The sequence below is a fragment of the Notamacropus eugenii genome, chromosome 1 (genome assembly GCF_028372415.1).
Source record: "Notamacropus eugenii isolate mMacEug1 chromosome 1, mMacEug1.pri_v2, whole genome shotgun sequence".
Classification (NCBI taxonomy): Eukaryota; Metazoa; Chordata; class Mammalia; order Diprotodontia; family Macropodidae; genus Notamacropus; species Notamacropus eugenii.
Window position 1 is genome coordinate 723,358,784 of NC_092872.1, and position 27,214 is coordinate 723,385,997.

Below are 27,214 nucleotides of genomic sequence, written 5' to 3' on the forward strand. Positions count from 1 at the left end.
CTGTTGCTTGGTGTCCTCCTGATTTCATTCGGGAGCCTCCTGTCAGTCGTGGGCTGACTTGCTGGGCAGGATCTTCCTCCAGAGCATCAGCTGGTCTCCTCCCACGCACAGGGCACGTCCAGAACCACGCGTGGTCTTCAGTCCTCCTCCGTGACCACCTCCTGCAGGGAGCTTTCACTTCCCCACTTTACCCCGGCTGGCCAAGGCTCGCGGCTTGTCTCGGGCAGAGCTCTGCCATTGCTCCGGTCCTGTCCCAAGGGCCCCCGGCTCCGTCGGGCGGCTCCGATCTCCTGGGACAGGTCCTCTGGGCCCCTGCAGTCCGTCCCCACCGAAGCTGCCACGGTGGCCCTCGCCTCTGAGCCGGCCGCTCGTTTGGCTGCGGAGGATCCCGAGGCTCCCGCGGCCTCTGGACAACAAGCCTTGTCCTTCCCCGGGCGACGGAAGCCTCTACATGGGCCTCGGCATCGTCCTCTGCCTTTCGTGCATTCTGCCTCCTCCGGCACTCGGCATGCGGTCAGCTAGTCTTAGGCAGACCCCGCATTGCTGCCTCTCTGTAGGTGACGGAGTGCTCGGGCCAGGGGGACACCCCCGAGGGCACACGTGGGGCGTGGTTTCGTAGTGAGGGAGGAGCCGAATTCCAGGCATGCGCAGAAACGGCAGCGGCCTCCAGACTACGATTCCCAGAAGGCCTCGCTCACCTTAGGTGCCTTTTCCAAGTTCTAGTGAGTGAGGATGGGCGGCCCCTTTGACGTCACGTCCGCCCCGCCCCTCACTCCTCCTTCAAGCTTGAGGTTATTTGCTTCCCTTCTCTGGTCCAGGTTGACCCGAAACGGGGTGAGCGGCCCCCGAAAGCAGGGCCGGGCGTGGCCGGAGGCGAGCTGCCGGGCTGAAGCAGGGCCGGAGCCCCGGGATCTGATTGGGGGCGCACATGATGGGAGGGGCCCTGAGGGGGCTTATGATGGGGTGGGGGCGTGGGCAGCAGGGACCAGGAGGCTGGAGGACGACTTGTCCTGGGGGTGGTGGAGTCGTTTCCCGCTCTCCTGGACGCCATCAGGATTTCCCTGGCAGAGATGCTGGAGCGGTTTGCCCGTTTTACAGCCGGGGAGACTGAGGCCCGCAGGGTGAAGGGACTTGGCCAAGGTCACCCAGCTAGCGAGTGTTGGGATTCTGCCTGGAGACAGGCCTGCCCTGTGTCCCCGCCAGCTGAGTGCCGGAGACAGGGCCGCCCCTGACCCCTCTGACCCCTCTGACCCCTCTGGCCCCTCTGACCCCTCTGGCCCCTCTGACCCCTCTGGCCCCTCTGGCCCCTCTGGCCCCTCAGGTTTCAGTCCTTACCCCCAGCAGAGTCTTCGGGAGCCAAGTCCTGCGGCCGATCTCTTCCTGCAGGAAGCCCCCGATGCTGCTGGGGGTCCTGCCCTGCCCTGCTGAGAGGGTCCCCAAACCTGTCCTGTTTTGTCTCTAAGGAGAGATGGACCCAAAGATGGGGGCGGGGCGGAGAAAAATGACGGTTTCCTTCTGGCCCCCTCCCCTCGAGGCCCACCCCCACCCCCCAGGGCAGAAGCGGGGTAGCTAGTCTCTGGCAGGGCAGAAGCGGGGTAGCTAGTCCGTGGCAGGGCAGAAGCGGGGTAGCTAGTCTCTGGCAGGGCAGAAGCGGGGTAGCTAGTCCGTGGCAGGGCAGAAGCGGGGTAGCTAGTCTCTGGCAGGGCAGAAGCGGGGTAGCTAGTCTCTGGCAGGGCAGAAGCGGGGTAGCTAGTCTCTGGCAGGGCAGAAGCGGGGTAGCTAGTCTCTGGCAGGGCAGAAGCGGGGTAGCTAGTCTCTGGCAGGGCAGAAGCCCAGCGTGGCCCCTCCTGCTCACCGTTCTCCTTTTCTCCCCAGCTCTGCCTTGCTTGGCCTCAGCCCCGCCCCAGTAGGTGGGAGCCTGGAGCAGAGGGATGGCTCCTGTGCTGACAGCCAGGTCGGGACAGGTGAGTGCCACGTGCTGCTTTGCTAAAATACCGTCTTAGGTCAAAGACCTTGGAATCTGTTTTTCTCATGTACTTTAACCCTAGAAATTGTAGCCATCAAAAAATACTATATTTAGAACTAAAAATATGGTGCGGATCTTCTATTTATGCTCCCCCTACAAAACAAATTAGATTTACCGTCTTTTACAATAATTTTTAAATTTTGAGTTCCAAATTCTTTCTTTCCCTCTGATGCTTGGGTGCTTGTGCTTGGACCCCAATTCCAAGAACATTTCTTCCTAGCTTACAGTTTTTTCCTCAGCCCAAGTATACTGTGCCTAGCAATAACTCATGACTGGATCCCAGTAAGACAAACTACCTTTCCCCACAATTACTCATGAGGGGCCCCAGTAAAACAAAACTATCTTTCCCCATTGTAAGAACAAGCTGATCTCTGAAGAAATTCTCTTATAAAACAGGACTGTCTTGTAACCACAGAATTATTATGTATTGATTCCCAAAGTTATCATATTCAATCCAGAGGTCAAGCTATACAAGTCAACTCTCAGAGCTATCTTGCTACAGATGTAACAGACCCAAAGTACACCTCTGAGAAACCCCTTCCCCGGATTTCCAGTAGTGAATGATACCTGTGACCAAAGTTTGTGGTTATCAACCAATTAACATATCTGCCAGATAATCCACTGCTTATCCTGTATATCCTTTAGCATCATTCCTATTAAGTTGCAAGTTCCTTAAGGATCTCTGCCCACTATGTTGACATTACGATAAACCTTGGGCAACTTGACTTAAAGAATGCTTGAGTCCATGAATTCATATCGGACAACCCTGTCCAGTTCTCCAGTCTCTGAGTGATCCCTGTACCCCTTAAACCCCATGACCTCTAGCTCCTTCCTCACACATGAAGTCATGCAATATGATACCATTACATATCTGACATCATGGTAAGCATTTCAATATTAGCCAATTTTGAAAAAAATTAATAAAAATAAAAAACCTTAAAAAAAGTTAGCTTTCATCTGCCTTCAAAGTCCTGTGGAAATTTTATGGATCGTTGTATTGTTCAGAATAGCTGTGTTATTCACTGTTGATCTACCTTACAGTATTTCTATTACTGTGTACAGAATTCTCCTAGTTCAGCTCACTTCATAGAAATCTTCTTAAGAGGTTTTTCTGAACTCACTCCCATCATCATTTCTTAGTGAACAATGGTATTCCATCAGAATCATATACCACATCTTATTCAGCCATTCCCTAGTTGATGGGAATCCGCTCGATTTCTAATCCTTTGCTATTAGAAGATAAAAAGGATACAGAAAAAACCCCCCGATATATTTTTGTACATTTAAGTTTTTCCCATTTTTCTTTAATCTCTTTGGGATACAGACATAATAGTATTGCTAGGTTAAAGCCTATGCAGTTTTATAGCCTTTTGGCTTTAGTTACAAATTTCTTCTCCAGAGTGCTTGAAGCAATTGACCACACCATCAGAGTGTATTAGTGTCTGTACTTTTCCACATCCCTTCCAGCATTTATCATTTATTATTTCTGTCATGTTAGCCAGTCTGATAGCCATGAGGTATTCTAATTTATGTTTCTTTAATTATTAGTGATTTAGCGCATATTTTTCATATCATTGTTGATAGTCTTTATTTCTCCTTTTGAGAAGTGCCTGTTCAGATCATTTGACCATTTTTCAATTGGGAAATGGCTATTGTTTTTATAAGTTTGACTCTGATCCCTCTATATTTGCAAAATGAAGCCTTTATTAGGGTAAAAATTTTATTATAAAATTTTATTTTTAAAAAATTTATTAGGTGAAAATTCTTACTATTTTCCTGATTGCCTTCCTATTTTAGCTACATTGTTTTTGTTTTTACAAAAACTTTTACATTCCTTGTACTCAAAATTATGCTGGTATTTCCTGTGCATAGATCTGACAACTAAACCATTCCATGCTCTCCTATTTTTCTTATGATATCACTATCTATATATAGATCACCTACCAAATTTTACCTTATCCTAGTATGTGATATGAGACGTCTGTCTATGCTGAGTTTCTGCCAGACGGCTTTCCTGTTTTTCTTGAATAGTGAGTTCTCGCCCCCAAAACTTGAATCTTTGGGTTTATCAAGCAGTAGATTACTGTGGTCATTTACTTCTTTTTATTGTATACCTAATCCATTCCATTGGTCAACCACTCTATTTCTTAACCCTTACCAGATTCTTATGATGATTACTCCTTCTAATATAGTTTGAAATCTGATACTTCTAGGCTATCATCCTTTACATTTTTTAAAATTGATTTTCTTAATATTCCTGACCTTTTGTTCCTTCTTAGAAATTTTATTTTTTTTCTGGTTCTATAAAAAAATTTCTATGATAGTTTGACTGGGATGGCATTGAATATGTAAATTAATTTGGGTAGAATTGTCATTTTATTATATTATTATCTCTGTTTACCCATGAGCAATTATTATTTTTCCACCTAATTAGGTCTGTCTTTGTGTGAATAGTTTTTTGTAATTATGTTCTTATAGTTTCTGGTTGTGTATGGGCAGGTAGACTCCTGAGTAATTTATATTGTTTGCATATATTTTAAGTAGAATTTCTCTTGCTGCTGGGTTTTGTTGAATTTTGATATACGTATTGATATGTGAGTATATAGAAATGCTGAAGATTTATGTGGGTTTATTTTGTATCCTGAAGCTTGCTAATGTTCTTCATTGTTTCATCTAGTTTTTTAGTTAATTCTCTGAAGTATACCTTTGTATCATCTGCAAAGCATGATATTTTTGTTTTTTTATTGTCTTATTCCTTCAGTTTCTTTTTTCTTGTATTACTACTGTAGGTAGCATTTCTAGTATAATATTGAACAAAAGTGTTGATAATAATCCATCTTGTTTCCGCCTGGTCTTTTGGAGAAAGATTCTAGTTTATTCCTTTTAAAGATAATGCTTTCCCTTAGTTTTAGATGAATAGTATGTATTTAAAGAAAAACTCCATTTATTTTTGTGCTTTATAGTGTTTTTTAGTAGAAATGGGTGTTGTATTTTGTCACAAGTTTTTTCTGCATCTATTGATATAAATACTGCTTTGGCTGCATCCTACAAATTTTGGTATGTCTTTTCATTGTTTTTGTACCATTAATGAAAGTATTGATTGTTTCTCCGATTTGTTCTTTGACCTTCACATTCTTTAATTTTAAACTAATTTTCACTTATTTTTCAATTTCCAGTCTGCCTTAAAGGCCTTACATAATGTTGTTATGATTTTCATTATATTCTGTAATGAAAAAGTTATATTTAATATTTCTGCTTTTCTGTTTTTGTCTGTGTGGTTTTTGTGCCCAATACATGGTGAATTTATGTGACAGTGCCATGTACAGCTGAGAAAAAGGTACATTCCTTTCTGTTCCCATTCATTTATCTCTAGAAATTTATTTTCTCTATCATAGCTAAGTTTTTTAAAAATTCCATTCATCTTCTTAACTTCATATTTATTTTATGGTTAGATTTATCCATTTCTGAGAGGGTAAAATTGAGGTCCCCTACTATTAGGGTTTTAATGTCTCTTTCCTACAGTAACTTATTTTTTTCCTTTAAGAATTTGAATGCTACACCATTTGGTTCATACATATTTAGTGTTGATATTACTCATTTAAGTTCCCTTTTAGCAAGATATACATTCTCTGCTTATCTCTGTTAATTAAGTGTATTTTTGCTTTGCTTTGTCTGAGATCAGGATTGCAACCCTTGCTTTTTTTTTTCTTTTTATACTTCAGCTATAACATAATAGTTTCTGTTATAGCCCCTCATTTCAACTGTGTATCTTTCACTTTCAGGTGTGTTTCTTGTAAGTCACATATGATGAAGTTCTGGTTTTTAATCCATTCGCTTTCCCCTTTCATTTTATATGTGAATTCATTCCATTCACATTCACAGTTATGATTACTGTGTATTTCTCTCCATTCTACTTTCCTCAGTTTAACCTTCTCTCTTCCCCCGCCTTTTCAAAAAACAACACCCCTCCTTAAAAGCCTTTTTTTTCCTTGCTTCTAACTATGCCTCCCTTAATCAGCACTTTTTTTTCCTGCTTCCTCATTGGGTAAGATTTCTTTTCCTCACTGTGTTTGTTTGTATTCTTTCTTCTTTGAACCAGATGAGAGTGAGTTTCAAGCATTGCCTACGTGTTTTCCCCTACAATGTAAGAATGCTTCTTTGGCAGCTCTTTTAGATGAAACAATTTCTCCCGTTTTTCTATTTCCTTCCCTCTTCTCCTAAAGCACCCCTCTTTTTATCCCTCTATTCTTTTGAGATCCTCCCAATATCATCAGCTCATACCTTTGCCCTTTGTTTATGTAGACTCCTTCTAACTGCCCTAATAATTATAAAGTTCTTAGACACTGAACGTATCATCTTCCCATAACAACGCAGTTTTACAAATAGTTTATATGATATTGGAATTAATTGTTCTTTCACTGTTTGGTGGAATCCACTTGTGTTTCTAGCTAGTTCTGGAGATTTTTTTCTTAGGGAGCTCGTTGATGGCTTATTCAATTTCTTTTTTCTCAGATAAGGTTATTTAAGTATTCTATTTCCTCTTCTGTTAATCAGGACAATTTATATTTTTGGAAATATTCATCCATCTCACTTAGATTGTTAGATTTATTGGCCTATAACTGGGTAAAGTAGCTCCTAACAATTGCTTTACTTTTGTCTTCATTTTAGATGTTAGTAATTTGGTTTTCTTCTTTCTTTGCTTAAATCAAATTAACCAGTGGTTTGTCAATTTTTTTTCCCATAAAACTAGCCTCGAGTTTTATTCATTAGTTCAATGGTTTTCCTGCCTTAAATTTTATTGAGCTTTCCTTTGATTTCCTCTAAGTATTGCTTTGGCTGCATCCCATAAATTTTGATATGTTTTCTCGTTGTCATTTTCAGAACTTATTCATCACTAAAGAATTCATATTGGAGTGAAACCTTATGATTGTTTGTATGATTTGTTCTTTGATTCACTAATTCTTTTTTTTAATTCTTAAAACTTTTTAAATTTTAAACTTAAATATTAAGACATAAATACACAATAAGAGAAAAACAAATTATAAAATTAGATATTAAACCAAATTCAAAAAAAGAAAAGAAAAAAGCCCATCATTTCTACAGCAGAACATAAGAGAAGTTTCAAAATGTGCAATAAATTTCCATTTCAAGAAAGCCTATATAATACATATCATGTTATATTCAAAGCTGTCCATCCTTTCTTTGCTTCCTTGTTAGTTTTCTTTTGTTCTTTGCTGTACACTTTTTAGTTTGTTCTTTTTCTCCCCTTCCTCCCTCCCTAAAGGCTACAATTATTTATATTGTATAAATATATTTATTTATAGAGATATATTTATATTTACATATATGTCTGTGTATGCTTATACACAGACATATATTCACATACGTATATACATGTATACGAACATATAAATGAATATAAATAGATTCATGCACATACACATATATATACATCTACTTATAAATGTATATATACTTAAATATCTATAATCATGCTCATATATAGACATATACATTCATAGGTATCTATGTAAGATCATACTGTACTTATTTTTTCTCTGTTTCTCTGAGGGTAGAGAACCTCTTCCATCATAAATCTGAATCTTTCCATATTTTTCTAGGTCCCTCAACTTTCTGTTTCCTACACCACAGCCATATTCCAACTTTATACTGTCAAGTTATTTTAAATAGTCTAAAATAATATTGATTAATATAGCTGACATATAGTATAGTTTCCATATTTTTCTCTTTTGATTAAATCTATTTTGGCTTTAACTTTGTCTGAGATCATTACTGCCCCTGCTTTTTTTTTCCCTAATGAATTGTACTTCTGATCTTTATTTTATGTTTGTGTGTATCTCTTATTTCCTATCCCTTCTGACTATTCTCCTTTACTTGTACCCACTACCTTGCCCTCCTATTACTTAACCTAACCCCGCTCCCCTAGGATCCCTCCCTTATCCTTCTATTCCCATTAATCTAAACACCCTTCTATACCTGTCCCTTATCCTATTCCCCCACATTCCCCTCTGAAAATCCCTCCCTTATCCTGTCCCTCCTCCTTATCCCCTTAACCTTTTATTGCTTTCTGAATTTAGAAGATTTATATACATGTGTGTATACATATGTATATATGTATATGTGTGTGTGTGTGTGTGTGTATATATATATATGTAGTGTGTGTGTGTGTATAGATAGATAGATAGAGAGAGAGAGAGAGAGAGAGAGAGAGAGATAGATAGCTCCTCTTAAATTGATTCCCAATGAAAGTTGTGTTTGTCCTTTGTTCTTGAAGAGGACCACACCATCAGAGAGATGGTGACATGACTTGCAGTTGACTTTGATTTGAGTGAGAGAGAGCTGTGCAAGGTCACCAGCCTCACTTTCTCCTCCAGAGCAATCTGGGTCCTTATAAGCAGTTGTCTAACCCTTTTATCATCTGTGGGCTAAGGGTTCCAGAAGATGCTACTGCTGCTGTAGCTACCTCCAAGGCCTGCTGCTGGCTTGCTGGGGAGCAGCTAGTACTGCACTTTGTTTTAGGCCTAACCACCACCTCAAAGAGACAGACCTTTCCTGCTTACCTTCTAAGTTGTCTTGGGATAGAAAACTGTTACAGGGGACTGTGAGAAATGAATATTTCTCTCTTATTTTTAATAACTAATTATTGTATTGGGACCAAGGTTTTTCACATTTTCTACTTACTCATTCAGAAATCAACCAGTGTGGGAAATCTCTCTTAAAGATTTACCCAGGCCAAGATCTAATTAGACAGTAAAAGAAACTCTAAAGTTTAGACTAATGGGTATATTCCTGCTCATTGTGTTTGCTCAGATAGGTCTGGAGAAAGGTTGATTCTCTATATTATTAAGATAGGTGATATGAAAATTGGTATCCCTTTGACCAAGATTTGAGTTACCTAAGTCTCGTACCTCAACATAGCCCACCTCCCATTGTGTTAATAATCAGAGGTGTTTTAGACATCCCTCAAGAATACCTCCTCTTCAAAGGGCATATAAACTGTGACCCCACCAACATTAGGAGTCTTTGGTCTAAGAGAGATGCTCAAATGACCATCCTTTTATTAATAATCTGCTAGCCATATTAATAAAATGATTAAAATATCCAGAAGCTGTCTCTCAGACTTTTGTAAATGTCACAGTATGGTAACCAGATGAAAGGATACTTGAGAAAAAGAAAGATTTTACTTAAGGTATTCCAGGGAACCTTCTCCCCTTTGAATGTTCAACAAAACTTCGTCACCTAGAAAGAGGCCTTTCCTGAGAAATTCAGTTGAGATTTTGACTCTCTCCTCAACCTAAAACTTCCGATCCTTATCTTTGAGCATCTCTGGGTAAGCATATGTGTATCTATATGTCTGTTCTAAGTATTTGAACTACAGACTTTCAGAATTTTTACTCTTAGCAGTAAGGGGTGGTCTCCTTAGCACAAGTACAGAGACATATTGCTGTTGCACACTATAGATTTTTGGACAGCCTGGGAGGTTTGGATATACTGTGGAATAAGGGTCTGTAGCATTTCAGTCTTGTAGAGCTTGTTTTCTTATTGTTGAACCATCTTTGCATAGATATCATGGAAACAACAAGCATGAACTTGGACAGACTTTAAGAGGTAGTGGAAGATTGGAGGGCCTGGTGTGCTGTGATCCATGGGGTCACAAAGAATTGGACACAAATGAACAACAAACAGTAACAATCTAAAATCGAGAGCAAGCGTTGTCTATAATAGCAATAAACTATTAAAATGAAGGGCAAAGGAACGATGTCCATTATTGCCATTAACTTTCCATATTGAACTAGAAATGTTAGCTACAACAATAAGATTTGAAAAAGAAATTGAAGGAATAAGTATAGGCAACAAGGAAATGGAACTCAAATTGTCACTTTTTTTGCAGATGACATATTTTGAGATGGAATATTTTGAGAACTCTTGAGAATCTCAGTTGCAAAACTAGTTAAAACAATTAGCTAGCAAAGTTGCAGGATACAAAATAAATGAACATAAATCATCAGTGCATATATGTACATATAATATATAGAACACATATATATGCAAATATATATGAATTCTATATAATTAAATCCAAATGGATGAGACAGAAAGATGAATTCTGTTGAAAATAATTGTAGTCAGTATAAAATACTTGAGTTTGCCTACTAAGACACACCCAGGAACTATATGAACATAATCACAAAAGCAAAGAGATTTATGTATTGGATAAATATGAATTGCTTATTGCTACACTGAGGCAGTACAGTAAAATTACAGTGCTACCTTAATTGACTCATATATCAAAGTACCCAAGAGTTGCTTCATTAGAGTTAGAAGGAAAAACAAAAGTTATCTGGAGGAAGAAAAGATGAAAAATTTCAAAGAAATCAATGGAGGAAAAAGTTAAGGAAGGGACCCTAGCAGTCCTAGACCTCAAACTATATTATAAAGTAGCCATCATCAAAACAATTTGGTGCTGAATATGAAATATTGTAATCAATCAGTGAAATAGATTAAGTATACAGCTATTTAGGAGCAACTGAGTCCAGTAGCCTACTTTCTGATAAATCTGAGTATCCTAGTCATTGGCACAAAAATTCAATATTTGACAAAAACTCCTGGGAATACTGGAAATAACACAATATTTCACAATGTATGCTAAGGTATACTCAAAGTGGGTAAATGGTTTACACATAAAGGGCAACATATGCAAATTAGGAAAGCATGGGAAAAAAAATTAATCTGTCCTTTCTATACATGTAGGTAGAGGAAAAGTTCATGAACAGATGAGTTAGAAAAGTGTACAGGAGGCAAAATGGATAATTTTTATTACATAAAATTAAAAAGGTTTTACACAGACAAAACCAATGCAGCCAAAATGAGCAGGAAAGTGGTTTTGAGGGAGAGATATATAGCAAGTTTCTCTGATAAAGTTCTCATCTCAATTGTATAGAGAGTCCAGTTTATCCAAATGAGAGCTGTCTCCCAGTTGATAAATAGTTAGAAGGTAGGAAGAGGCTTTTATCAGAGGAAGAAATCAAAAGTTATCAATAACCACATGAAAAATGCTCTGAAGCAGTAACAATTGGAGAAATGCCATTTAAAACAGCTTTGAGGTACCACTTCACCCATCAGATTGGCTAAGATGACCCAAAAGGAACATGACCTATACTGGAGGGGATGTGGAAAAATAGAGACACTGATACACTATTGGTAGAGTTGTGAACTAGTCCAACCATTCTGGAGAACAGTTTGGAACAAAGCCCAAAGAGTTATAAAACTGTGCCTACCCTCAACCTAGCAACTACTTCCAGTTCTGCATCCCAAAGAGTTCAAAGGGAAAGGGCCAGTATGTACAAAAATATTTATATCCACTCATTTTGGAGTGCAAAGAAGTAGAAACTGAGAGGATGCCTATTAATTGGTGAATGGCTGAACAAGTTGTGGAATATGAAATGTGATGGAGTACTACTGTGTTGTAAGAAATGAAGAAGGGTATAATTTCAGAAAAACCTGGAAAAATTTACATGAACTGATGTAGAGTGAAATGAGCAGAACCAGTAGTACAATTTATATAGTAACAATATTGTAAAGATATCAATTTGAAAGACTTAGCTATTCTTATTGATACAATGATCCAAAGGTGTCATGATAAAAAATAGTTTTTCTGTTACAAATGGAAGATTCAGGATCCATACAAATAGATGGACTCAGAGTGTAGATTCTGAAATGTATTTTTTCCTGTTACATGGCTAATGCAAAAACATTTTTTGCGACTTCTCATGTAATAGGTATCATATTTCTTGCCTTTTCAAAGCTCGGAGAGTAGGTGAAAGAAGAGATTGAATGAAAAACTGAAAATCAAAATTTAAAAAGAAATGTCAAAAAATTAATAAAACATGATAAATGAGTGATTCAGAGTTGTTATGTACTATAATACCTTGGTAGTTTTCTAACAAAAGTAAGAATGGGGAACAAATAAATTAGTAGATATATTGTCCGGTATTCATTGATTTAGAGCTGGAAGGGACATTACAGGTCATCACTCTTGTCCAAGTGCCTCATTTTTCAGATGAAGGATAATATCCAGAAGTTGTGATTTGCCACATGTCACACAGGTAGTAAATAGAATTTGAATTTGAACCCAGCCCTCCTACAAATCCATGACTTTCTACTAGGTAGGCTGTTTTGTTCTGATATTTATGGCCATTTAAACTTTTAATTCACTTAGCTGTCATAATTATGTATATTATTTTTCCCTGATCATTCCATATCACTTCGTATAAATCTTACTCATATTTTTAAAAATCTTCATATTTATTTCTTATAGCTCAGGAACCAGCCATCTTTCAGTCCTTTGGGACATAGTTGCAAAGGGGCAATGGAAGTGGAGGGTGGTTGTTTTTTAACTCTTGTTGCCATATTTCTTGTACATTCATTTTTTTTTTATGTCAATAAATAGCTTGAGATACTAAACCTAATTGTGGGATCAGCTAGCCAGATCAGAGAATATGAACAGCTTTCTTGTGAAATTCCAAAGTGTTTTCAACATAGTTGGATCAACATCTCTGCATTTTCACATCTCCACAAACATTGAACTTTTCCATGTTTGTGAGTTTGTTAGATCTGAACTAAACTGAAATGACAGGGTTTACATCTGTCTGATTATTAACTATATTGGACTGGTACTTTTGGTTTAGTTATTGAATGTCTGCATTAAAACTTTTGAGGACGTTTTGCTAATATCTTCCCACTTACGTACTGGGGACAGGTAATTGATATAAATTCTTTGTGAATTTTGGATATTAAATGTTTTTCAGTTATTCTGTGCTTGGGGAATTCCACAGACACATCTTTTCTTGGCATCATAGATTTTAAGCTAGAAGAGTACTCAAAGGCCATGTATTCCAACCTTTTCATTTTACTGTTGAGGAAATTGAGGCTCAGGAAGGACAAGTGACTTGTCCAAGACCACACATGTATCGTAAGTGTCAAAGGTAGGATTTGAATCCAGGTCCTCTGATTTCAGAGCAAATACTGTTTCTACTGTACTTCTCTCTCTCTTTTTTTTTTTTAATTCTACACATTTTTTTTTTCTTGAGCAAAAGCATTTTATTCTTGTAGAGTTGAGGTATTCTATTTTGTGACTGCTAATTGTGTCTGGTTGTTCATCCTTCCTTTTTTCCCCCATGGATTGTATTTATTATTTAAGGGGGTGGGGAGGCTAGGGGAAAGGGAAGAAGGGAGGACACAGGGAGACGAGAGGCTCTCTCATCTGTGTCTGCTCTGGACGGGGTTGATCCTGATTTCAGAGATTTGGTCCAGGGCACACAACAAAGTACACGAAAAGATCAGGGGTGGCCAGAGTTACACATCCAACCAGAGGTGAGGGCTGAGATTCTCCTTGGATCAGCAGCACTGCTTCCTTTTAGGAACTGAAGCATAGTGATAAGTTCCATCCTACTTATTTCAGCTCTTAGAAAAAACATTGTTTTAAAGTCTTTGTGCTAAAGAAGTCTTTCATTGCCTTTCTAACTTCTTGTACTTTGCTTCTAGTTTCTTTGAATATGCATCCAACTTGTAAGCTGTCTGCTCAGGAGCTGCTACTTGTTCCTCAATTAAAGTGATTTGATCCAGATAAGGCTGAAGTGCTGCATATTTCTTTAAATCCTTTAAGTTTCTACTTATGTTTACTGCAATGTCTTTCATTTCTAGATAATTCAAGCTAATCAGTTTGTTCACATTTTCCAGAAGTTTATAGTCTTCACTGGTGGTTGTCAGCTTGCCTGTCAGGTACGATGGTCAGTGGCCATTTTGGAGAATATATCCTGGCACAGCCCTGTGATGTCTGCCTTGGCAGGTTGCTTGGCTTCTTCGGCCATCTCCACCATGGCATTGTCTAGACCAAGAAAGGGAAGAAGGAGAAAGGATGGAGGAAAGGGTGGGAATAGGTAAGGGGGAGGAGAGGGGAGGGAACGGGAAAAGGAAGGGGAGAAAAAGGAAAGGATGAAGAGTTGGAGAATGAGATAAGGGGAGGGGGTGAGGAGGGGGTGGCAGATCGCCCTCATCCTTCATTTTTGAAGAGGATCAGTCACATCATGGATAATGTCTTGACTTGCACATCAGTTGCATTTAAGTGAGGCAGAGCTGCACAGAGTCGTTGGCCTCACTCTCTCTTTAACTCATTAAAGTTCAGTGACAGGACAAAAATCAAGATGACTGGCAATGGCCCAGGGTGCAGTAGATGACCTTGGCATCTTTGTTGTCTGATCAGATTCTAAGTGCTCCACAGCATCTCTTCACCCACCTTCATGGCTGTTGGAACAAGTTGTTCTCATCTTCCCATTCCACCAGGGGAAGACTTCATATGTTTTACAAACTCATGCCCTAACCATTGGACCCAGAACTTTTATTTCTACTGCTGTAGCCTAAGGAGTTCAGAGATAGAAATAACATCTTACATCTGCTCAGTATCCATGTTGATTTTTATGGTAGTGAAGAACTGAAGGCTACATGAGTTCCTCCTATCAGTTAGAAAATGATTGAACAAATTGTGGCATCTAGATGTAAAGGAATATTGTACTGCAAGCAATAAAGAGCATGAGGACTTCAGAGAAACTGGAAGATTTCTGTGAATTGGAGTAAATTGGAGAATAACAGAGTTTACAGGTTGTAAGAGATGGTCCCATCTAGTCCCAGGCATATGTCAGTTAGATTGTGAACTGTTGGAGAGCAGAAACTTTTTTTAAATATATATTTATTTTCAGTTCTCAACATTCACTTCCATAAGAATTTGAATTCAAAATTTTCTCCCCATCTCTCCCCACCCCCTACCCTAGGTCAGCATGCAGCCCATCCACCCCTTTCTCCAGTCTGTCCTTTCTATTATCTCCCCCTTTTTCCATCCCCTTCCCTTCTATTTTCCTGTGGGGCAAAATAGATTTCTATACCCCATTGCCTGTATAGCTTATTTTCCAGTTGCATGCTAAAATTATTTTTAACATTCATTATTAAAGTTTTGAGTTCCATATTCTCCCTTTTACTCCCCTCCCACCCACCCTCATTGAGAAAACAAGCAATTCAATATAGTTCATACATGTGTGACAATGCAAAACACTTCCATAATAGTTTTGTGAAGGACTAACTACATTTCCCTCTGTCTTATCCTGCCCTCCATTTACCATTCTCTCCCTTGACCTGTTCTCTCCCAATGTTTGCTTCTGATTATCCCTTTCCCCAATTTGCTGCCCCTTCTATTATCTTTCTTCTCCTATCCCCTTCCCTCTTGCCTTTCTGCAGAGTAAAATAGATTTTCATATTCAGTTGAGTGTGTATGTTATTCCCTCCTTAAGCAAAATCCCATGCGAGTAAGGCTCACTTATTTTTTTTCATCTCCTCCCTTTTCCCCTCCATTGTAAAAGCTCTTTCCTATCTCTTTTATGTGAGATGATTTGCTACATTCTGCTTCCCCCTTTTACTTACTCCTAGTACATTCCACTCAATAGTAAATTTTATTTTTTTTAGATATTCTCCCTTCATATTCAGTTCACCCTGTACCCTCTATGTATATTTATATACATACACACATACAGCCATGTACACATACAAACCTACATATATGTATATATGTATAATATACACACACATACATGCCCATCCATACCTATATGTATTCCCTCTAACTACCCTAATACTGAAAAAGGTCTCATAAGTTACAAGTAACATCTTTCCATATAGGAATGTAAACAGTTCAACTTTAATGAGTTCCTTAAGGCTTCTCTTTCCTGTTTACCTTTTTTCTCTTGATTCTTGTTTTTGAAAGTCAAATTTTCTCTTCAGCTTTGGTCTTTTAAGCAAGAATGCTTAGAAATCCTCTATTTCATTGAAATTCCACTTTTTCTCCTGATGTATTATACTCACTTTTGCTGGGTAGGTAATTCTTGGTTTTCATCCTATCTCCTTTGACCTCTGGAATATCAGATTCCAAGACCTTCAATCTCTTAGTGTAGAAGCTGCTAAATCCTATGTTATCCTGATTGTATTTCCACAACACTTGAATTATTTCTTTCTGCCTGATTGTAATATTTTCTCCTTGACTTGAGAACTCAGGAATTTGGCTACAATATTCCTAGGAGTTTTCCTTTGGGAATCTATTTTTTTCAATGAGTTTTTGAACCTCCTTTTCCATTTGGCTAATTCTACTTTTTAAACCGTTCCTCTCCTCATTAGCTTTTTGGACCTCTTTTGCAAATTTGGGTTAGTCTATTTTTAAAGGTGTTATTTTCTTCAGCATTTTTTGGGGTCTCCTTTAGCAAGCTGTTGACTCGCTTTTCATAATTTTCTTGCATTGCTCTCATTTCTCTTCCCAATTTTTCCTCCACCTGTCTTACTTGATTTTCAAAATCTTTTTTCAGCTCTTCCATGGCCTGAGACCATTGCATATTTTTTTTTAGAGGCTTGGATGTAGAAGCCTTGACTTTGACATCTTCCTCTAATGGTATGTTTTGTTCTTCCTCATCTGTAAGGACGGGAGAAAATACCTTTTCACCAAGAAAGTAACGTTTTATAGTCTTATTTTTCCCCCTTTTTGGGCATTTTCCCAGCCAGTTACTTGACTTTTGAGTCCTTTGTCAAGTAGAGGGTATACTACCCTAGGCTTCAGAGGTTTTGTGCAGCTGTTTGCTGAGATATCTCTAGGGACCTGTAAGTTCTCAGTTTCTCTAAGGTGGCACAATCAAGGGAGAGGAGTTTACTCCTCTCCTGGCCTACACTCTGGTCTATGAAAAACCAAAAGCACTCTTTTCTGGCTGGAACTGTGAGTAGGATTCCCTTTCCACAGCCACCACCAGTTCCGCCAAGCCAGCGCTCCTTCTCACCCCAGGACTGCTATTGAGGACTGAGACCCAGATCAGCTACTTGGTTCTCCTAGGGTCTTTAGGCCGAGGGCTCCAAAAATGGATGCTGCTGCCACCACCCTGAAACTGGGGCTGGGGCCACATCATGCTCCCTTCTAACCAGGTGAAAGAGCTTTCTCAGTGACCTTTGTAGCTGTCTTTGGCATTTGTGGGTTGAAAAATCTGGGAACCACAGCTGCTACCCATGATTCCATGGGCTGAAGCCTCTCTGTGCTGCGTGGCACACACTGGGTTGTGCTTCACACCAAGTCCAGTGCAATAGACCTTTCCTGTCAGCCTTCCAGGATATCTTGGGCTGGAAATCTGTTTTACCCTGTCAATTTGTGATTTCTAGTGCTCTAGAATTTGTTTAGAGTCGTTTTTTTACAGGTATTTTGTGGGCTATTGGGGGAGAACTAGAGGAGATCTGTCCTTCTGCTCTGCCATCTTGGCTCTGCCTTGCAGAAACTTTTTTTGCCTTTCTTTGGGTCCTGATCATTTAACACAGTGGCTTGTCCATAGCAGATGTTTCATAAATGCTTGTTGACTGAAGCAGATAACAGCAATGCTCACTATTAGTATATCTGAGCAGTAGTCATTTGGCTTCTGTTTGAAGACTTCAGAGAGGGACAGCCACCCACTATCACTTGATGCAACCTATTCTACTTTTCTGTGGCTCCAATTCTTAGGATTTTTTTTCCCTTTATCTGAACCCTTGTATATTTACATCCATTGAACCTGCTTTTCCCCTCTTGGGCAAAATAGTACAAGACTGAATCTTCTTACAGAGGACCAGCCTTCAAATACCAGAAGACAGCTATCCTTCCTAAATCTTCTCTGACTTCAACCTGTCCAGTTCCTTGAGCTGATTCTCATATGTTGACTTGAGGCTGTTCACCATTCTGTTCACCCACCTCTGAACACTCCAGCTTATCAGTGAGGATCCTTGAGAGACTTGAATTAAGTTCTTGAACAAACTGAATGTTGGAACTGTGTTTCTGTAAATTAGAGAAAATCATTTGTCATAGTGAGGGTCTAATTTGACTCTGGCTCTGAAGTGCATTATAGCCAAAAACCAGCATGTAGTATGTCTTTTGAGGGACTTGATACATAGAGAGCTCTGAGTAAATGCCATGGGCAAAGGATGTTTCTCTTTTTTTTTTTTTGATAATTCTTGTGTGAGCCATTGAGAGCAAAGAGGGTAGTTCTAAGCTTGAGCATCAGCCTCTGGGAAGACATCTGATAGAAATGACTTTTTATACAGATTTCTCATCCATCCCCTCAGGTCTTTGATTTCTATTCCCAGACTGGAGTTTGCTCCCTGCACCTTAGAGGAATCTACGTCCATTAAGGACTCAAGTGAGGTCCTCTTCAATTGGTAGGTCTCTTCCCTTGGGATGCAGCTCCATCCCATAGAAGGCTTGGGAACCCAAGGAGTGGTGTTGTTGAGAGGTGTGTGACTTTCTATTAGAAAGGGATGGTGAAACTGTTGTTAAGTGACTATGGTGAATGTGTATTTACTTGGAAGCAATAAGATCCCATAGCTGAATAAGCTGTTATTCTGAGTGACTAGATGAGGTTATTTAGCCTCTATGGGTAAAGGAGATATCCCTCCCCTCTGCATAAACCTCAAAGGGGGCAAATATTTAGTGTCATCACCTAAAGGGCCTTTGGAGAAGGAGACATTTTGCTGGGTGAGGCAGAAGATACTGAGTGGGTAGTGATATTGAGAGAGCCTTGATATTGACTGTGATGTCTGGTCATGTGGCATGTAAGAGTCTTACTGATGACCTCTTGGGCATCAAATGAGCCTGATGTGTGATGAATAATTATTGTCTGTGTTGAAAGAAAGTATCATGATCTGAGCTGTGTTCATGATGTTGCTGGTGCTGCCTCTGCTCATATTCATCAGGATACCCACTGTAAACTGTAAATATTTGCAGTCACGTTAAAACAGCATTGCAAGGGCCTGTGACAGATGCTGACACAATGCAATTGCTGCCCTGTGCTCTGAATGTCAAAATGCAGCAATTTAGTGAAATTCTGGTAAATGGCAGGAATAACTATGACTCTTCCAAGGGAGTCAAATGCCTTATCATTTAATTAGTGACATACATGAAAGGATGAATGAGATTCTTGCCATTTTCAAGGAATATGAAGAGTTTTCAGAAAAAGAAATCAAAGTAATCAATCATCATATGAAAAAATGCTCTTAAATCACTATTGATTTATAATGCAAAGTTAAAAAAAAAAAACCCTATCAGATTGGCTAACATGAGAGAAAGAAAAATGACAAATTCTGGGGTGAATATGGGAAAACAGAGATTCTAAATGCTCTGTCGATGGAATTGTGAACTGGTCCAACCATTTTGGAGAGCAATTTGGAACCATGCCCACAAATCTGTGCATGCTTTTTGACCTAACACCACTAGTAGATCTGTATCCCAAAGAGATTAAACGAAAGGGAAAAGGACTTATGTGTATAAAACTATGTCTTTCATAATTTCTTATGGCACAATGCATTTACTATAATTTGATCAGTTATTCCACAATTGATGGATATTCCTTTATTCCTAAATCTGTAACAGAAAGGACTGTTATAAATATTTTTGTACTTGTGAGTCCTTTTCCTCTTTTTTGATGCTTTTGGGAGTTTAGGCCTAGTAGTGCTATGGCCAGCTCAAAGAATATATATTGTTGAATCATCATTATAAATTGCTTCCTATAATGGTTCTGTTAATCTACCAATTCTACCAGTCTCATACACTTATCAACAAAAAACAAAAAAAAATCAGTTCATTGAGTGTATAACTCAATAAGTCAGTAGTCGATAAATATTTATCAAGCTCCTGTTACATACCAGGTATTGTACTAAATGCTGGGGATACAAATAAGAAAATAAAAATCCCTGTTCTCAAGGAGCTTACAGTCCAGGAGGGACATAATATAAAATGGAAGGTAAAAAGGGGAAAGGCTGGGATAGGAACTTAGGGACATCATGTTGTTGGAGTTGAAACCAAGAAGCATAACCAATGGAAAATGAAAAATTAATTGTAAAAGTTTAACCTCTCTGTAAAGAAAGGCTTTGGGCAGACTTTATTGTTCTACCATCTAGCCTTTCAATCATAGGCAAAAGACAATTTAAAAAGAAGTAACAAAAGTAAAATTGCTAGTATCAAAAATGAAAAAACCATGTAAAACAAATGAAGGAATGAAATTTGTTAGAAACTTACTTCCACTTGTATGCCATTAAACTTGATAATCTAAATAAATGGAAGGATATTTATGCATGTGTGTTTATGTGTGTTATGACCAGCTTAATTGTCTCTCCTGGATCTATTTTCCAGGTCAGTTGTTTTTCCAATGAGATATTTCACATTATCTTCCATTTTTTCATTCTTTTGGTTTTGTTTTGTGATTTCTTGGTTTCTCATAAAGTCATTAGCCTCCATCTGTTCCATTCTAATTTTTAAAGAACTGTTTTCTTCAGTGAGCTTTTGAACCTCCTTTTCCATTTGACCATTTCTGTTTTTTAAAGCATTCTTCTCCTCATTGGCTTTTTGAACTTCTTTTGCCAATTGAGTTAGCCTATTTTTAAAGGTATTATTTTCTTCAGCATTTTTTGGGGTCTCTTTTAGCAAGTTGTTGACTCACTTTTCATGATTTTCTTGCATCTCTCTCATTTCTCTTCCCAATTTTTCCTCCGCCTCTCTTACTTGATTTTCAAAATCCTTTTTGAGCTCTTCCATGGCCTGAGACCATTGCATTTTTTTTTGGATGTTGGGGATACGGAAGCCTTGACTTTTATGTCTTTCCCTGATGGTAAGCATTGTACTTCCTCATCTGAAAGGATGGGAGAAGACACCTGTTCACCAAGAAAGTTACCTTCTATAGTCTTATTTTTTTCTCCATTTTTAGGCATTTTCCCAACCAGTTACTTGACTTTTGGGTCCTTTGTCAAGAGTAGGGTATACTCTGGGGATCTGTAAAATCTCAGTTCTTCCAAGGTGGCACAATCAAGCATGTACACTGGTCAGGCAGCAACCAGAAACTTTTGTGCCCAGAATCTGTGAGTAGTAGTTTCCTCTCCACAACCACCTGGCAATCAGTTCCACCAAGCCAGCACTGGGGCTGAGATTCAGATAAGATGCTCAGTTCCCTCAGGAGCTTTAGATGGGTGCAGGGCTACCATTCAGTGTGAGATAAAGATTAGCTGCTCAGTTCCCCCAGGGGCTTTATGATCCAACAACAGATGAGGACTGCTATGAGAGCTGCTGCTACTAGATGCGGCCTCTGCCACCACCGCCAGAGGCTGGAGCTTTGGGAAGACCCTGCTCCCTTCTCAACCAGCTGGAAAAAACCCTCTCACTGACCTTTGGTACCTGTGGGTCGAGGGATCTGCTAACTGCCACTATTGCTGTTGGGGATTCCACCCCTGAGGCCTGCTCTGGTCCTCCTTCTGGCCCCATGCCACATGGCCAAGGCTGGGTTGGGCTCTGCTCTATGTCTAGTGTGACAGATCTTTCCCACTGGCCTTTTGGGTCACCCTGGGCTGGAAATCTCCTCCACTCCATTGTTCTGTGGCTTTTGCTGCTCTAGAATTTGTTGAGAGTCTTTCTTTACAGGTATTTTATAGGCTGTGGGGGAAGAGCTAATGTATGTGTGTCTTTCTACTCCACCATCTTGGCTCTGTCCCCCAGCAACTTTTTTTCAATTAAATGAAGTTCAGCATCTTTATTATTTTTTTACAATTTATGTTTTTGTAGTCTTTGTATATAATAACCTGTTGTTCTGCTTATTTCATAGTGCATCAGTTAATATTCATCTTCCAGGCATCTCAGAATTCCTCATATCCATATATCATTTTTTTTCTAGCCATTCTTTATTGGTGACAGTTCTTTGCTGTCCCCAAAAGGTATTGTTATAAATGTTTTAGTGCATAAAATTGTCAGTGACATTTGGTCTCATTATAGAGAAAGAGTATGGCAATGTGGTATTGTGAAAACACCTCTGGATTTGGAGTTGAGAAAACCTAGGTTTAAGGTGCAACTCTGTAACTCACTTCCCTTTTGACCTTAAACAAGTTACTTTCCATTTCTGGGCCTACCTTCATAATTTGTAAAATGAGCAAGTCTCTTCTACTTCTAAATATATGAATTGGAAAATAATAGTTCTTTACAATCATTTACAAACCCTTTTTACATACTGTTGAAGACAGGAAATGGTAGTGCCCCATGTTTGCTTTTGTTCTTTTTTTTCTGATTTTTTTTTTAATTATTCTGAACTTAAGAAATAAAACAAGCATTTCCATAACAAAGTGGAATGGGGAAAAAAAAAGATTTTACCTGAAACTACAGATCCTTTATGTACAACTTGCTATTCCCTTCAAATATACTAGAGAATAATCATGTAACTTTTTCCCCACCCTCTGCACCCCAGAGAGGCATATAATTAGACACATACATACATTAATACATATATAACTATGTCTATACATCTTATCTGCATATATATGTCAGTTCTTTCTCTGGCTATGAACAGCATCTTCTTGCATCAGATTTTGCAGATAATTTGGGTCTCTATAATGGAATGACTCAGTTGCTCAAAATTGTTCTTAAAACAATATTGCTGTTACTGTATATCATATTCTTTTGGTTCTACTCATTTTGCTCGTTATTTCATGTAGGTCTCTTCATGTTTTTCTAAAATTAGTGAGCTTATCATTTCTTATATCAGAGTAATATTCCATCACGAACATATATTACAATTTGTTTGGCTAGTCTCCATTTGATGGGCGTTCCTGCAATTCCCAGCTTTTTGCCACCACTAAGAGAGGTGCTATAAATATTTTAGAACATATAGGTTCTTTCCCTTTTCTCCCTAATCATCATGGGAAGCACCTAACAGTGGTATCACTGGATCAAAGGATATAGGCAATCTAATAACTGATTCCTTCATTGGGGAAACTGTCCATAACCTTTGACCATTTATCAACTGGGAAATCAACTCATATTTTTAGACATCTGACAACATTCTTTATACATTTGAGATATGAGACCTTTATCTGAGGAACTATCTATAAAAATTTTCATCCCAGTTTCCTACTTTCTGATTTGGGGTACATTTGTTTTATTTGTACAAAACCTTTTTAATTTAGTATAATCAGAATTATCATTTTACATCTCACAATGCTATCTCTTATTTGTTTATAAATTGTTCACCTATCCATAAGTCTGATAGGTAATATGTTTCATGTGTAATGTCCTGAATCCCCCTAGCTGGGGAGCCCTGTACCTTACCTATAACTGTGGGGTGAGTTTAATACCAAAGGAAGAGGCCAAGGAGCTCCAGATTGGTCATAGGAGTATAATTCATTGTTATAATCACTTATAGGAGCAATCTGGGGTGGCTGCCAGATGATACAATGGATCCCTGTAAAGACCCCAGGAAAGCCCAATGATAATTATAGAAATCAAACAAAGGGAAGTGGAGCCATGTCACTAGTGATTGGTGGATATTTTGGGATTCTGCTTAGTAATGAACTCATTTCCAAACTTAGGAGTTAAGCCAATGCTGATGTATAAATGCCCAAATACAAAATAGTGTTGTGGTCCTGTAGTGGACATGAACTGATCACTGTGTCTGTGTTATGGCTTTCATTGGTCACGGTATCTAAGTTATAACTCAGTGTCTAAATTATGATTTGATATCTAAATTATGATTTTATCAGACTACCATACCTGGGCTTCTACCTTTCACAGAGTTTAAGTTAATGGCTTTTCTCTTCTTAATCTGTATTATGGCTTAACCTCAATTGGGGCTGAAAAGCCATCCATACATTCTTTCCAAAAATCTTCTGCAAGGTCCCTGAGGTGGCTTTATACTATGGTCTTTAGGGTCTTTTGGGTACAGCCAGGAGGTACAGTCCATTTTGGGTACAGTCCATTTGTAAGCATGGACCACAAAAGCAATACAAGCACAGGTAGAGAAACAACATGACCAATGAAAAAATTATAGTTGTTAAAATTTTCTTCCATCCCACCCCTAGAGAGGTGAAGGAAGAACCTATGATATTTGGTGATTAGTAGGAGAACTGAATTTCTGAACTTAATTCAGTACAAGCCAACTGAGTTTCTGAACTAGGTTCAGAGACCAATAAATGTGGCTTGGGAAGTTTTACAACATATTGAGAGTGATAGAGAATAGAATCAATTACAAAATGGGATCAGACCTCTTTTTCTGGCTGGAATCATGGCAGGAACAGAAGAAAAGAAGCTACCATCCGTTCCAGAATCCCTTCTGAAAAAGCAAAAGGCTTTCGTGATACTGAAGGCCAAATGCTTGAAGATGAAGATGGCTATAAAAAAGCTCCGTAAAATATGAAGTTATCTATGAAAAAGCTAAAGCCTATCATAAGGAGTACAGACAGATGTACAGAAGTGAAATCCGACTGGCTAGAATGGCATGGAAAGCTAGCAACTGCTATGTACCTGCTGAACCCAAGTTAGCTTTTGTGATTAGAATCAGAGGGATCAATGGTGTTAATCCAAAGATCCGAAAAGTATTGCAGCTTCTTCCTCTTCACCAGATCTTCAGTGGCACTTTTGTTAAGCTTAACAAGGCTTCCATTAACATGCTGAGGATTGTGGAACCATACATTGCATGGAGTTACCCAAACCTGAAGTCTGTGAATGACTTGCTTTATAAACGTGGTTATGGCAAGATCAAGAAATAGAGAATTGCCCTGACGGATAGTGCCCTTATTGCAAAATCTCTTGGTAAATATGAAATTATCTGCATGGAGGACTTAATCCATGAGATCTACACTGTTGGCAAGCACTTCAAAGCTGCCAATAACTTCCTGTGGCCCTTCAAATTATCTTCTCCAAGAGGCAGAATGAAGAAAAAGACTACACATTTTGTGGAAGGTGGAGATGCTAGTAACAGGGAAGACCAGATCAACAGGCTTATTAGAAGAATGAACTGAAGGTCTCTGCGATGATTATTTTTCTAATGGTCTGTTAATAAAAATGCCTATAACAAAATTGAAAAAAAAAAAATGGGATCTGAACAATGTGATTTTTTCAGTTTCCCCCTTTTTTTTGTCACTGGGAGGCTTGTACAATGATGACCATCAACCCACCCTCAATGTCCATTTTATTAGCAAATTTCATCTTGCAATCCAGACATGCCATGTATTTGTCTGGTCTCTGGAAGCATCTTTTCTTGGGGCAATCTGGGAAATGTCTTATCTTCAGGGGCAACTCTTCAGTAGAATTGTTTTTCTGGTTCCAAGTTACTTGGATGCTCCTGCTAACATCTTTTACAAAACAGATCTCAATACAAGCTAGTATAGTCTCCCAAATTTTACTTCTCCAATAACTAGTTCGTTTGGTGAACACCAGCTGAACCTTATGGTTCTGATCTGCTTAACGGTAGATCCAAAAGGGGAACATCAAAGTAGGTACCCATAGTTCACTTAAAGCTTCAGAAAATTTAAGTCTTTACATGTCCCATTAGAATAGTTTTCATTTGACATACAAGATTATTTGTTATTGCTGCTTTCTCAAAATTTTCCACTCTGATTGCAGTTCCTTTAGGAGGACCAAATGCTATTGAGGATTCAATCCTGTATATGAAAATATGAGTAACATAACATAACATGCAAGTAGAGGCTTTCCACCCCTAGATTCAATGGTTACACAAATGGATTTACTTATAAGAGACTGACTTTACTCCAATTAAAATAAAAGACTTGGTGGAGTATTTAAATAGTTAATTCCAAAAAGTGCATGTCAGTAAATTATTTATAATAAAATATGTTTGTACTACAGGATACACACTACAAAAAGATGTTATTTCCACATTAGTAATAAACTTGAATGAAATTGACTTTTCCATTCATATCACAAAATATTCCATGAATTACATCCCTTTAAGAAAATGGATTGCACTGAAATTCTCTTCCCCAAACCAAACTGAAGATGTTTCTGATTTTCATCTCACAAAATATATAGATATCTTGGTTTCACATTTTACCTTTATCTACTTATTCCCATAGCATTCTGAAAGAATGAGTTATTTTGGGTACTTAATCTTTCACATGACTATGTAAACATTAGCAGGCTGATGACAAGTCCAAGCCCTAATTTACCTAGTTGTTTGGGATATGGCATGACTATACATTCAGATTGAAAACAGTAAGATCTCACATACTTGCACTGTGCTCATATTTTCTACTGACCACTTGCTCTGATTATAGAAATTTGCCGTAAAAGGAAAAAGCAGGGACATCAAACTAGTCCTTCAAGTTTAAGCCTAAGGGCACATATGTGACAGGCTAAAACAATCTTAGCTTTGTTTTATTTCAGGTAAGAGTCACATTTTAACAACCAACCATCTCACCTCATAGCCAGACTCAGTAATAACCAGGTGGGAAACATTCCTGTTCAAAGGAACATAATAGGGAAACTGAGTCAAGAGGCTCCCCCCTTAGGCTAAAGCCAAGGTTGTCCTCAGCTTTTTCACATATTCAGACCTCTTCCTGGGATAGTTCAGGATCACATTCCCTCTGAGCAGCTTTGTAGCATTTATTTCAGATGACTTAATCATCAACTATATCTGAATTCAGTCCTCAAAACAAAATCAGTTACAGTCCCAAGAGCTTTTACCTCAAATAGCAAGTTTCACTAACCACAGCTTAAGGGTAGATACAATTATTTTTACTCTCATGGAGTTGCAATAAGCAATACAAATTTACCAGGATGCACATACATAAGAAATTTCATTTAGCATTTTTCACTTAATTTTTTTTCTTCTTCTTGATTTTGAATTTGTCCTGGTGTAAAGATGAATTATTAGAAATCACACCTATATTATACATAAACTTTCCAATCCTCAGCAAGTCAAGTTCATTTTTTAGGAACTCCATAACCCATTTCTTTTCCCAGGGCTGATCACCTTACCCCACAGATGGTTTCCAGGAACCTGACAAGTTTACAAAATAAGGGGAATCAACAAGGATCTCAAGAAGGACTTGAACCTGATGATCCTTACAAATGAGAATCTGAGACAACAACTAGAAAGAACCCAGGAAAGCCCAGTGGTAACTATAGAAATCAAGCAAAGGGAGATGAAGCCAGAGGGAACATTACTATTGATTGGTGGATATTTTAGAATTCTGCTTAGTAATCAGCTCATTTTCAAGCATGGGTATTAAGCGAATGTTGATGGATAAATACAAGATTGTGTACTGGTCATGTACTAGACATGAACTAGTCAGAGT

The 27,214-nt window shown here is 38.5% G+C and overlaps 2 protein-coding genes and 2 pseudogenes across 2 annotated transcripts in view; 3 read left to right on the forward strand and 1 right to left on the reverse strand.

Annotated features, from left to right (window-relative positions):
- LOC140521621 (uncharacterized) overlaps positions 1-27,214 on the forward strand; it is a 180,261-nt gene that overhangs the window by 108,803 nt on the left and 44,244 nt on the right. The gene's annotated exons all lie outside the window — the stretch shown is intronic.
- Positions 1,884-26,865, forward strand: LOC140521627 (large ribosomal subunit protein uL30-like; annotated as a pseudogene).
- The window catches only part of LOC140521623 (uncharacterized), a 37,301-nt gene continuing 11,973 nt past the window's right edge, over positions 1,887-27,214 (forward strand). Inside the window, exon 1 of the mRNA XM_072636868.1 lies at positions 1,887-1,964. The gene's annotated coding sequence lies outside the window, so the exon portion shown is untranslated. The remainder of the gene's footprint in view (positions 1,965-27,214) is intronic.
- LOC140521630 (biogenesis of lysosome-related organelles complex 1 subunit 2-like) lies at positions 13,392-13,940 on the reverse strand (annotated as a pseudogene).